Here is a 13581-nt window from a genome sequence, read left to right on the forward strand (position 1 = left end):
TTCATTTATTGCGAGAAAAGTTATCCCATCGATGTCAAATCAGCCGGAATCATTGCATCAATTTTCTGTATTTACGAAACTTAAAGAATCAATAATGATTATAGTTATGATGTAAAAATAAAGGAACATTTTGCGAGCAACAATTCTTAACACTGTAACATATTACTCATTTCAATTGTATGCAAGATTTTTTTTTTCGCCTAGCCTGGGTGATAACTCATCGCTCTATGTTCTAGCTACACTTCACTGAAGACCAGTTTCAGCCGCCAATATTACACGAACTCGAAAAAAAAAGACAGGCCAAACGCAGTTCCATCAATTTTCTCTCACCGACCTGTCCTGAAGTAAAGGAAGCCTCCTCGACAGAGACATGAACCTCGCTCTGATAGTAGTCAGTCATTTCTGTGGTTTGCTCTTTTCCCACCTCCATTTATGAGAAAACAAGAACGTAGAAGAATTAAAAGTCAATGTATAGTTGTCTCGTCGGATATTATGAGATAACAGAGATATGACTGACAACGTAAGTCAATGAAAATTGAAATATATCAATGGGTCATGGGGCAGCATCAGATTAAATAGTGATGGTTATGAATAGTGATAGGTAATGATGGTGACTGTTACGAATAATAATAGTAAATTATAGTAATAGGCCCGGACAGTGAGGTGATAGTGTTCGTTGCGGATAGTGACAGTTACGATAGGTCTCTGGCATTAGTAGATATAGTGATAGATAGGATAGCGATAGTTAATGAATTGGCAGTTATATGCTTTCTCATTTCCGCACGTTGAAGACCTATGTGCACCTTGTAATTTTTTTATTTGATTGTTGCGTTCAATGAAATCAAGCTCTTTTACATAGCGCATGAGACCACAGCATGCTTGCCCCAGAACTTCAGTGTGTCGGCAATAGGGCCCACCACTTCTCCCAGTGTACCTAAAGCCCCTCAATAAACTAAAAGTAGCGCCAACATGTGAAGTTTGCCGCCCGCCTCTTCTCCTGCGCTCTCCTTCGTCGTTCGACCCTCTCATTGGTCGAGCGCCGTCACGTGCGCGCGCGCGCTTTTTTTTTTTGCTGGGCGTGCAGCTTCCTCCTTTCCAGCGGGGCGGGCGGCGCGCGCGCGGCACATATCGCCGTGTGTTTTGCTGCCACGCGGACTGCTACTAAATCGTTCCCGCTGGCTATTTAATTTTTTTTTCAAGCATGTTGCGCTCTTTGGCCGGCGGCTGATAGAAGCACGGTGGTGAAGGCGAGTTCAACCAACGCAGACATCGCGTACAAACGGTGTCACGCACTGACAGCTGAAAACGGAACCGTTTCAGCGCAAAATATAAAAAAAACTGCTACCACGCTTCTCAAGTTTCACGGTAGCTTACAATTCAGTCCAACCTGCAAAGAAACCACACAGACTGCAGCTTCCGCAGCCTAGTTAATTTTTTGTTTCAAGCATGTTGCGCACTTTTGTCAACGGCTGACGGACTCAAGGAGGTGAACGCAAGTTAAATCGACGCCAAAATCGTGTACGTATGGTGACACACCATGGCAGCTGAACACGGCACCGTCTCAACGCCAAATATAAAAAAAATAACTGCTACCTCCCTCCCCAAGTTTACCGGTAGCTCACAAGTCAATCAAAGCTGCAAAGACTCCACACAGACTGCAGCTTCCGCCGCCTATAGTTAATTTGGTCTGCAGCTGAAGTTGAAAATACATGGAAGACAGCTGCTGCCACACTTCTCAAGTTTACCGGCAGCTCGCAATCCAGTCAACGCTGCAAAGAAACCATACACAGACTGTTTGTTCCTGTCCTCCGCCTAGTTACAAATTTTATAAAGCATGCCGCTGAGTGGCCAAATGTGACGAACTACGGACACATGAACGGCGAGTTGAACCAACGCCGAAATCGCGTATATGTGGTGTATGACACTCACAGCTGAAACTATTCTGGCGGGAAATCCCTGTCAACATTCGGTAATTATGTTTCAGCAGTGAGTAATATTTTAACCTGAACACATTGCGACAAAATGCAAGGCTCTGGTGAGACCCGGCGCACGGCCGCCTCGATCGGCGCACGCGCGGCGCTGATCGAGACGGCTGTGAAGGGCGCCTGCTCCGGAGAGCGCGCGCTAGTCGCGCACCCCGTAGGTGGAGCCACGGTCGAAATGCGAGAGAAGGAGAGGCGCCGCCGGAGGAGGAGAGAGGAGATGGCGCTACTTTTAGTTTATTGAGGGGTTTTAAGCTGCGGGACTTTAAGCTGCGGTGACATGGTGCGCCATCTGTCGAGCGGCGAGGTAACCGCCATCTCCGGCAAGCCCATTGGTGCCGTTGGCGCGCTTGCTTCGAAGGTGCAGGTCGTCTGCTCGTTTAAAGTAATGCCACAAGGAAGAGTCACCGCTTCTCTTACTAAAAACAGTAGTGGAAATGCTACATCAGCAGCATTAGAAACAAAAATAAATATTAACTCGTCGCTTGCTCTTCCGCTGCGATTCCGGTGCCGTCAATATCTGGTCCAATCTGGTTGATCATTTTCTGTGGTTCAACGTCCGCAAGCTGCTCATGGGATATGCAAGAGATCGTAGTGAACACCCGAGACTGTAACACGCACTTACATCGAACAGTACTCAGGCGTTCACGTCGAAGTGCTTGCTGTGATTTATACCTCAAAATGTCCTCCGGCGGCGTCAATACATCTTTGCAATCTTTCTTCATATTCTTTGAAGACAGATGTCCTCATGCGCTCCGTGATGTCTGCACAAGTAGCCTCAATTCGCTGCTTCAGCTCTGAACAACTCTGAAGTCGGCCTCGGCGGTACACGCGGCTTTTTAGATAGCCCCATAAAAAAAAAAAAAAAAAAGAATCGCATGGAGTTAGATGAGGTGAACGGGGCGGCCATGGCATGTTGGACGAGCCTCGACCCATCCACATGTTTGGAAATGTTGCATCCAGCCAGTTGCGGACACTTCTGGCGTAATGAGCAGGAGCTCCGTCCTGCTGAAATATGCAGATCTCCTTCTGCATATGCGTTTCTTCCAACTCTGGCAGAATCTTCTGCTGCTGCATTTCCAAATATGATTCGGCAGTGACGTTGTCCTCAAAATAAAAAGGACCAACGAGCCCCTCGCGCCACAATCCACACCAAACCATGATATGTGGAGTCTTGTCGTTTGTGGAAAAAAAAACGAGGATTGTCTTTTGCCCAAAACCGAGTGTTCTGTTTGTCGATTTTTCCATCCAGGTGAAAAATGGCTTCCTCAGTGAATAATAAAAAGTTCAGATGTCCCCGGTCTTTAGTTATCCTTCGTTGTTCCGAGTGGCAGAATTGAAGCCGACGGTCTCTGTCGTCTTCTGAGAGCGCTTGTACAGTTTGCATCTTGTACGGATAGAAGCCCTTGCGTTTCATCGCGCGACTTACCGTTGACGGGCTCACTCCGAACAACAGCGCAGCGCGCGTACAGGACATCTGAGGGTCCGACGAAAATGCACCCTCAAGGGCTTCAGCAATGCTCCCCCTTTATCACTTCTTTCTTTCTTTTTATGACAGCTTCTTTCTTCGAACATTTTCTTCCATCTTAGCAGTGACCTTTCAGAAGGAGGACCACGGCGAAATTTTACCTTGAATTTCGTGCGCACGCAGCGAACTGAAACGGATTCAACAAGCCATGACACAGCTGCCGCCTTTTTTATCGCTGAAAATGAACGCATATCACTGCAGCACACAATGCATTATAGGGCGAACGCACAAAAAATTTCGATCTTTCCTCGGGATCAGAACAGAGCAAGAGTCGTCAGAACAGACCAACAGTCAAAAGCAGACGGCACCGGAATCGTAGCGGAAGAGCAAGCGACGAGTTAATATTTATTTTTGTTTCTAATGCTGCTGATGTAGCATTTCCACTACTGTTTTTAGTAAGAGAAGCGGTGACTCTTCCTTGTGGCATTACTTTAAACGAGCAGACGATCTGCACCTTCGAAGCAAGCGCGCAAACGGCACCAGTGGCCTTGCCGGAGATGGCGGTTGCCTCGCCCTTTGACAGATGGCGCACCATGTCACCGCAGCTTAGTGTTCCTGTATATGCTCCCGCGTTTGAATTGTGGTGCTGGCGAAGACTCTTAAGAGTTCTATGGACTGCCAGAAGATCAAATCAGTCGATATTGTCGACCATAAACCCTGGCTGCTCATTGGAGGGTCAAATTCTAAAGTTAAAGCTCAGCTACTTTGGTCATCTGATGAGAAGAGAGGAGTCGCTGGAGAAAGATTTGATGTTGGGAAAGGTTGAGGGTCGCCGGAGAAGGGGTAGGCAGCGAACGCGATGGTTAGATGGCATTCTCGAGGCATTGCAATTGAAGCTATGTGATGTTAAGAAGACAGTGAGAGACCGGAAAGCGTGGCGTGACATGGTCCATAAGGTCACGAAGAGTCGGACACGACTGAACGCCTGAACTGAACTGATATGCTCCCGCAGGGAGCAGAGTTGCGCGAAGGTCCGCCATTATGTTCCAAGCTCTACGGGAAAGCCGCTCCTTGCGTCTACAGGGGGCTCTGCAGGAAAGCCACTCCTTGGGCGTACAGGGGCTGTGATCACGGCGGGGCAGACGATGTAAAGCAGTTCGCTTTTTTTTTTATTGCCATGTACATCGCGCTCTATTTACAGGCATTCTTTTTCCTTGCGCTGTATAAAGGCGCAGGCATCGATGCCAAGCGCATCGTGCATTTTCCTGGAAAACATAACATCGAAAACACATATGTGATTCGCATAACATGCTGGCACCGCATGATCTGTCAGAGATGGCGAAACGGTTGCAGTAGCTCGTAGCTGTGACATTAATGATGTAAAAATACAAGTAATGACAATACTACGCAAGTTTTGCGTGGAAACGTTTTGGAACCCCCGGCAGAAAGAACATTACAATGCACGATTCTGTAGGGATCGTCTGTAATATTAGACGAAGCTTACAACGAAACCCCGCTGCACGCAATGCAAAGCCAGGCAGTCTAAAGCAATGCAATTGACAGACGGGCGAATTGAACCAATAGCACAGGCCGCAGACTTGCTCGCGCTCCATTATCTTGCAATATATTTCCCATAGCACCATATATGACTTGCATTCGTCCACTGAAACTTTTCCATGCTGCGATCGTTCAAACTGCCCTTATCCAGTCGCGTGCTTTTTTTTGTAAGCATCATTCCGTTTTTAATATATGAATTTGTTTTTTTTCTAACGGCTGCATTCACTGTAACGCAAAATGCTACGATTGTAGCATTCCAATTTATATTTTAATATTCATCTCAATTTCTGTCCCCCCCCCCCCCTAAATACCACCGTTATCAGAGGGTCCTTCAGGGCTTTTTGATAAGTAGAATAGTTACCCAAAGTAGGCAAATCTAGTTAGCATGCAGACAGACTGACAATCTACTTCTGTGCAGGAGATAGGGATTAGAAAAACACTTTACAAACAGCCGGTATTTAGAACTTTATTGTATACAGCCAACTAGTGCTCCTGTAACAGGTACATTACATAACACCATTACTGCACAATAAGTAGAGAGGCTAAAGAGATTGTACTTGACAATCACTGTACACTTCACTGTAATGCTGAACACTCAGAGGGACATGCAGGCCCTGTGCAGAAACACTGGTAGTCATTAAAGGCCATAACACCATAAAGGGGTAGACACTAGTTTTCCATACTTTTTTTATTTGGGATAATGCATGGTGTAGAAAGACAAAGGTTATTTCTGAAAGGTAAGCATGAGTCACCACATTGGAGTTTGTGTGTGGCTGATTAATATTATAGAGCACCTATTTTCAGTTTCAGACTAAGGTTGCAGCGTCAGGGGGAAGTAGACACAATGTCAGCCATACAAATATCATTTTAGTACAATACTGGAGTAAATCATAGGCGCTGCACTGTTATAAAAGAAAAGGAGAAACCAGGAATGACATTCAACATGGTTAAGTGTCTTCATCTGAGAGCTGTTTGAGGAGGTCCAGGTTGAGCGGTCGCTCCAGCTCTAGCACCCGGTCTTCTTTCGAGGTTCCTGCACACAGATAAAAATATGTTGCCTGAAGACACACTTCATGCTTAACCACAGTGCGGCGAAGTGCAATAGTTTAAGTGACAGAAGGAGAATCTGTGGCACAATAAGGGTCAGCTACCCAACCTAACGTCGGTGGGGACGATTCAACAGCCATGCTGTCTTCTAGTGCCTGCAAAGGCGTGTCTGCATGAACAAGAGTACATTGTCGACATTGCAATGAATGAAGAGTTAGGTCCAAGCCTGAAGAATTAGTATTATTCAAAGAAAATCCTAATGTTCGTATTCATATCGTTCACAAGACACTAAAGATCTCATATGCTGATAATGAATGCATGTTCTGGGCAGTCACAAGCGCAGCACACTAATACGGCTGTTCAAGTGAAAAAGGCAGAATGAAAAATGTGCACCTCACAATTTTCATGCACGACAAAGCTACAGCGTGATCGAGCTGAATGTATTAACCTAACGTCAGTTGGGATGGCTCATCAGCCATGCTGTTTTCCAGTGCCTGCAAAGGCATGTCTGCATGAAAAAGAGTACATTGTTGACATTGCAATGAATGAAGAGTTAGTTCCAAGCCTACAGAATTAGTATTATACAAAGAAAATCCTAATGTTCAGTATTCATATCGTGCACTGGACACTAAAAGATCTCATATGCTGATACTGAATGCATGTTCTGGGCAGTCACAGGCGCAGCACACTGATACAGCTGTTCAGGTGAAAAAGGCAGAATGAAAAATGTGCACCTCACAATTTTCATGCATGACAAAGCTACAGCGTGATCGAGCTGAATGTATTAACCTAACATCAGTGGGGATGGCTCATCAGCCATGCTGTTTTCCAGTGCATGAAAAAGAGTACATTGCTGACATTGCAATGAATGAAGAGTCAGTTCCAAGCCTACAGAATTAGTATTATAAAAAGAAAATCCTAATGTTCAGTATTCATATCGTGCACTGGACACTAAAAGATCTCATATGCTGATACTGAATGCATGTTCTGGGCAGTCACAGGCGCAGCACACTGATACAGCTGTTCAGGTGAAAAAGGCAGAATGAAAAATGTGCACCTCACAATTTTCATGCACGACACAGCTATTGAGTGATCGAGCTGAACGTCGGTGTGGACGGCACAACAGCCATGCTGTTTTCCAGTGCCTGCAAAGGCATGGCTGCATAAGCAAGAGTACACTGTTGGTATTTCAATGAATGGAGAGTTAAGAGCAATGCAAGTTTGGAAATTCCAAGTGGTTCACTCACCAGAAAAGATGGTAGGCACATCTGGCTTGAGTAGTTTCCTTCCTTTGAAGTAGGACCACTCAAACTGGTCTGCTGTGAAATGATCCTGCATAGGATTATGTGCAGAAGAAAACATGTACGAACATTGTTGACTGGATTTGTATTTAAAAAAGGTACATGTGCAACAGGTGATGCACAGTGCAATCATTGTTCGTTTGTGGGGTTTAAGTCCCAAAGGGACTCAGGTTATGAGAGACGCGACAGTGCAATCATGTATTCATGACAATATTTTATGACCCCCGCAATGGAAGTGGGCAAAAAATAGCACTAATCATGCATTACCACATTCCGCGCAATTTTCCAGCGTTCCCGCTGGTGAAATTACGATCAGAATTTTAACCGCAGCTTCGCGGCGACATTAACTGTAGTACACATTGGCGAATGAACGGCAACAACGACACGCAACTGAACCGCAAGTAAGAAAATCGAAACATTAAAGTTACGGAAAAGGATGCAGTTTATACCTGTTAAAACCACAGTCAGCCAGAGAAAAAGCCAGCACAACAGATAGTTTTCGTGCAAGTTATGAATCGCGTTGTTTAGTTATACTTTAAGACATACATTAGCTTCGCATTAAATTCTGCACTTCACTGTCGTTCGTGACCCTCTTCACTAAAGCCAGTAAAATATTGCACGGGAAGTAATAATGTGGTTCACGAAACGATGAGGTGACAGTTAGTAAAAGCAGGAGATGTAGCATTATATACCGCCAACATATTATACTGCAAGAGCTGGTGTGCACTCAGAAAAAGAGCAGTTCTCAAGTGCATCGCGAGGAATTCGAGCGATGAAGTCGGCAGATGCGCAAGCAAATTAACGGGTCTAGGGATCGCCCAAAAGTTAATAAACAAAGCCATTTTACAGAAAATAAGCGCGAAGAATGCATTAAGATGAAATAAAAACAACATACCTCGCATATTCGAGCTCCTTTCGGGGCTGTTTCACGCGGCCCATACCTAAAAGCCACTGCAGTCGCCGACGTAGGACTAACCTTCCGCAGGGCACTGAATAAAACACTTTGCCGCTTTCGGTGCCGTTTGTGCAGTTCGGCGCACTGCACCCCGTCATATTTGAAGAGAACGTTCTGCACTGCACAGCCATGCCATTAGAGCGCACAAAAAAGGTGGGAACACACTGTAGAAACCGATGCGACGACAGCTGACGGCACTCCAAGCGGCGAGAAAAATGATTCGCCTGTAAAGTTGGCTCCTCCTGTTGCGCTTGGCAAGTTGACTCCTCCTTCGAATGGAACGTTTGACGTCATCGCCAAGAGCGGCGCAGGGATGTCAGTCGCGCAACTCTGCTCCCTAGCGAGCATATACAGGAACACTACCGCAGCTTAGGGTGCCTCGATACCAGCGCTACATCGAGGCACCCTACCGCAGCTTCTCGACTCGCTTCTGCGAAATTTGTGCACGCCGCCGAGAGCAATATTCCGTCGATTCCGGAAAATCTAGGCAAGTACCGATGTTCAATCACTTATCAGATAACGTAGACCATATTTTGCTACTTTGTGAACGTTATTTCAGCTCGAATGGGGTAGTAGATTTTGCATAGGAATTTTTTAAAACCCCGCTCCCAAATATTCAAGACCCGATACAGTAACGCACGTTGGGGGCCGAATTAAGCAAAAAACGCATGTGAGCGGCGTAAGCGATCATGGTTCGCTCCGTCGCCTACTGGGGAAGAGGCAAGCACGCGACAGCGCGAACCGAGCGAAACGGCGACAACGCTCTGTGTAGGTTGTGTGGCTGGCATCTGGCTGGCATAGTGGCTTAGTACACCGCAAAACTATTGCCAAATCCAACAACAGTCATAACGATTGCAAGAATTAACGTTATTTTGCGACAACATGGCAAAGTAAAACGTATTTACAGCAAACCGTATCGAATGTGTGTGAACTTGCACTGTAATCGGCACGAATAGTCACGTGACCCCTTGTTTCTATTGTTGTTTCGGTTGCGATTAGATGTTCTTTGAATCCTTGGCTATTCATCATTGTTCGTACAAAGCGAAATGTTTAAGGCTGAATCGCATGCACGCGAAAACTCACGCGAGCGCGAACGCGACGGCGGCACGCGTTCTCTGTACGCTACCAAATGAAGGCCGGGTCGACATAGTCCCAGCGTCACGACAAGAGCATCTCGCCGTCCGCACTTAACAGCACGTACGCTTTCTTCTGTAAAGCCTTTACAGTTTTGTCCAGTTAGTTCTGTCCACGCCATGGCTCCTCCTCCAACACAGTCTTCTCCTCTCCCGCATGACTCCAAGCAGTAAACAGAATTTTCCTCCCCTGGGGGAATGAGTGAGCGCAGATTTTGTGCGTTCGCAGTCTTTTGCTTTCGTTCTCTTTCTTCCGGTGGTCTGGCAAAAAGCAAATAACTTTACAGCATCTTGCGCGTAAACGTTGATGTTTGGAATTAAGCTGTGAAATTATACAATATGTTATAGTTGTGTGTACATAATTGAGGCGTAACTTTTAAGGCTGAATCGCATGCACGCGAAAACTCACGCGAACGCGAACGCGACGGCGGCACGCGTCGCGCGAAGCCTTCGCGCGAACAGAAATGCATGTGTCGCTTGGCTCGTCGCTCGGATCTGCCGAAATAGAAAATTTCGCTCGTTCGCCCGGAAGTAACCGTACGTCACTGCCGCTCATTTCGCATGCTTTCTTTATTTTGTCGTGTTACATTGTGATTGTGCATTACCGCGTAAACATTTCGCTTTGTACGAACAATGGTGGATAGCCATGGATTCAAAGAACATCTAATCGCAACCGAAACAGTAGAAACAAGGGGTCACGTGACTATTCGTGCCGATTACAGTGCAAGTTCACACACATTCGATACGGTTTGCTGTAAATACATTTTACTTTGCCATGTTGTCGCAAAATAACGTCAATTCTTGCAATCGTTATGACTGTTGTTAGATTTGGCAATAGTTTTGCGGTGTACTAAGCCACTAAGCCAGCCAAATGCCAGCGTTGTCGTCGTTTCGCTCGGTTCGCGCTGTCGCGTGCATGCGTCTTCCCCAGTAGGCGACGGAGCGAACCATGATCGCTTACGCCGCGCCACTTTGTCGCTTCGCTCACTTTTTCGCTCACATGCGTTTCCCGCTTTCTTCCCCAGTAGGCGACGGAGCGAACCATGATCGCTTACGCCGCGCCACTTTGTCGCTTCGCTCACTTTTTCGCTCACATGCGTTAAGCGGCTGATTGAGCCAAGTAAACGACACAGCAACACAGCAAATCTGCAGCACTCCCTCCGCTGCCTCTCAAGCGAAACCAGCCCATACATTACAGCTAGGGAAAAAGAAGGAAGGAAGCAAGCATGCATACTGCTTTACCGAGGGCAGCTCCAAGCCGTCACTCGTTTGAAACCACGCTGTCTAAGTTGGATAGCCTGCCCGCCCATAAAGCCCCTTTATTGAGGGGCTTGACCCGCCCCTTCTTTCAACCTCTCCCAATAGGAAAAAAATACAGAAGAAAGCGTGCGTGCCGTTAAGTGCGGACGGCTAGATATGCTCTCCCTCCGCCAGCTCGAAGCCGCGCTCCGACGGCCAAGCGGTACTGACTGGCCCGTTGACAGGACACGCAGAAGTGACGTAGTAGCCCCACGTCACTTTTGTGTCACGTGATTGCGCGTTCACGGTGTGCAAAAATACCCTCTCGCAACGGGACGGGCAGAGGAGAAGAGATGGTTGGCATTAGGTTTGGTGGAACGCTGAATCGTGTCGTTGTTGTTCAACACATTCATGTAAGCAAAAGTAGATATGACGGCAGTCCTGGGTGGCGCATCATGTCGGCGTTGTATGGTTCTGTCAGAATGGCCGAGCGGTTAAGGCGCTGCGCTCAAGACGCAGTCCGGTCTACCGGGCGTGGGTTCAAATTTCACTTCTGACATTTGTTTTTTCTTTTTTTTTTTTTTTATTATCCCTTAAAGGAACGAGATATTGGTTGAAGTGGATTATGAAGACGGCGCGAAAGGGACGAGGACAAGGAAGGAAAATCAAAATAACAGGACAGGCGCCAACTTTCAACTGATGTTTATTCGCGCAAACCCTTTAATTTTTTTCTTTTTGTGAAGCACCCAAACCGTATCACAAAGGCCTATCACATAGTCATCCACGTGGGACACTCAGATCACCGGCGGTATTAGCGTTCCTTCCTTGTCCTCGTCCCTTTCGCGCCGTCTTCATAATCTACTTCAACCATGAACCAACTAGCCCAAAGCAAAGTACTTCTCGGGATATTGGGCTGTTTTGAAATGTGCTAATGCTGTAGGTTTTTTAAGGGTATTATTTTTTAATCTGTTTGTGAAGGTGTTTTCGATTATCCTCCTTAGTTCCCGCTATCAGGCATTTATCCAATATATTGGACATCGAATACTACGCCACTACGCAGGACTCAAAGCTTTTTAGCCGGTAACATCCAATCGTCCAATATTTTGGACACCTACTAGCGTCACCTAGGAAGTTGCGTTCAAACTGTATGAATTATTTTGCCACCAGGGGTGTTTGCAATGGCGGCGTTTAGCGGTGCGTGTGCAACACCTTTGCACCTTTGCACATGGGGCATCTTTCTATGGCGACCGCCGGAAAAGTAAGTTCTGTTTCTCGTATTATCACGCGTATTTCGGCATAAAACCTGCTTCAAATCACAATTTATGTTTCAGAGAACACGCAGAACTGAAACTTTTGTTTATGTGCCCACTTTCTGGCTTTTCCTGCTCGTTTTATTTCGAATGTCCAACCACGGCCGCTCAATGGAGGCCTCCATTGAGAGAAGCGTTTAGGGGTAGCTCGGCTGGAAACGCTGATTGGTGGACACGCCGCGGCCTTGCGTGACGTTTTTTGCGTCGGGCTCGATGCTTAACCGGACGTGACGTAGTCAAAAACTTGGTTTGCTTGTTTTTTTCGTCCCTAGACGCTCTAGGGAATCGCTAGGTGCCCCCCGCTCTGGCAACGCGCGCGATTGCGGCATTCGGTTCGTGAATCTCGCTGCTGCATGGCGCCGGCGCGTTCGGTCACCGAGGTGCTCGACGATGGCGGGCCTGCGCGTTTACGTGAATGCGCTTTCGGCACGCCGATCCGTGCTTTACGTTGGGCGGAATGACGTTGATAATGGCGACGACCTGCGGGAGATCGCAAGCACCGTCAAGGTAAGTATAAATTGCGCAAAATTGTCTCGCATTTTGCTTATTTATAAGTGCTGTGTCGCTTGTCTCTCCCCACGTGCTTCCAGGACCTCGTGCAGCAGCAGCTTGTGGCATGGACGCTTCTCGTGTTCAAAAAAAAAAAAAATGGCCACGGCTATGGAGACCTCCACGAAAACATCCGCCGTCGGCAACTAACCGCTGCCTGACTGCTATGCTGAGGCGCACGTCTGCCGTGCGCATTCTCAACCCTGATTGAGGTACAAGAACGCAGATTTCTTTGTCTAAGATTTTGTAATATGTTGCGCATTCATCAAATCGCTATGTTCATAATGCAACTTTTTTCTACTCTTTTACAGCACCGTTTCCTTTATGCTGCGAAGAGGCCGAGGATTTTCTTTGTACGCAGCAGCCCATGTCGGGGATCGCGGCATCGATCAGCTCTCCAAGATCATCGCCGCAACCCTCGTAAATGTCTACAGTGGAAGCATCGCTACAGCATCCAGGGCAGCATATAACCAGGCACTGTGTACGACGTAGTGCACCACTGTTGACGGTGCACGGCAAAGGGCCACGAACGAGTGCAGGGCATTGTGTTCGCCGCGCCGTCACGTCGCGCTGCGCATCCAAACGGCCCTTTTCAGGGCCGCCCCAATGTTTCCTGGCAGACCGCAGACGTGCACATCCCGTACTCCTCTTCCCTCTCTACGTTGCACGTGGCTTCGTATCAGTCGCCGCAGCCACCAAAATAACTTGCGCGCTAGGCCTCTTTACCAGGCTATACGTAAATCAGTTCAGTTCAGTCGTTCAGTCGTGTCCGACTCTTCGTGACCCTATTGACCATGTCACGCCACGCTTTCCGGTCTCTCACTATCTTCCTAACATCACATAATTTCATCTGCAGTGCCTCGAGGATGCCATCTAACCATCGCGTTCGCTGCCTACCCCTTCTCCGGCGACCCTCAACCTTTCCCAACATCAAATCTTTCTCCAGCGACTCCTCTCTTCTCATCAGATGACCAAAGTAGCTGAGCTTTAACTTTAGAATTTGACCCTCCAATGAGCAGTCAGGGTTTATGGTCGACAAT

At 47.2% G+C, this 13581-nt stretch overlaps 1 long non-coding RNA gene and 1 other non-coding gene across 3 annotated transcripts; one reads left to right on the top strand and one right to left on the bottom strand.

Annotated features, from left to right (window-relative positions):
* Positions 1 to 5464: 5464 nt before the first annotated feature.
* Positions 5465 to 8503, bottom strand: LOC146193153 (uncharacterized). 2 transcript variants are annotated; one of them, XR_014706412.1, is made up of 3 exons: positions 8251 to 8503; positions 7302 to 7386; positions 5465 to 6040 (listed from the first exon to the last, which is right to left on the bottom strand). It is a non-coding gene; the product is annotated as an uncharacterized LOC146193153 (long non-coding RNA). The 2 variants fall into 2 exon arrangements; XR_014706411.1 differs by lacking the exon at positions 8251 to 8503 and having other exon boundaries at positions 7302 to 7454.
* Positions 8504 to 11158: 2655 nt separating this feature from the next.
* TRNAL-CAA (transfer RNA leucine (anticodon CAA)) lies at positions 11159 to 11241 on the top strand. Its single transcript has one exon. It is a non-coding gene; the product is annotated as a tRNA-Leu (tRNA).
* Positions 11242 to 13581: the final 2340 nt, after the last annotated feature.

This window comes from Amblyomma maculatum, chromosome 4, assembly GCF_055883805.1.
Source record: "Amblyomma maculatum isolate TAMU_Amacu chromosome 4, ASM5588380v1, whole genome shotgun sequence".
NCBI classification, from domain to species: Eukaryota; Metazoa; Arthropoda; class Arachnida; order Ixodida; family Ixodidae; genus Amblyomma; species Amblyomma maculatum.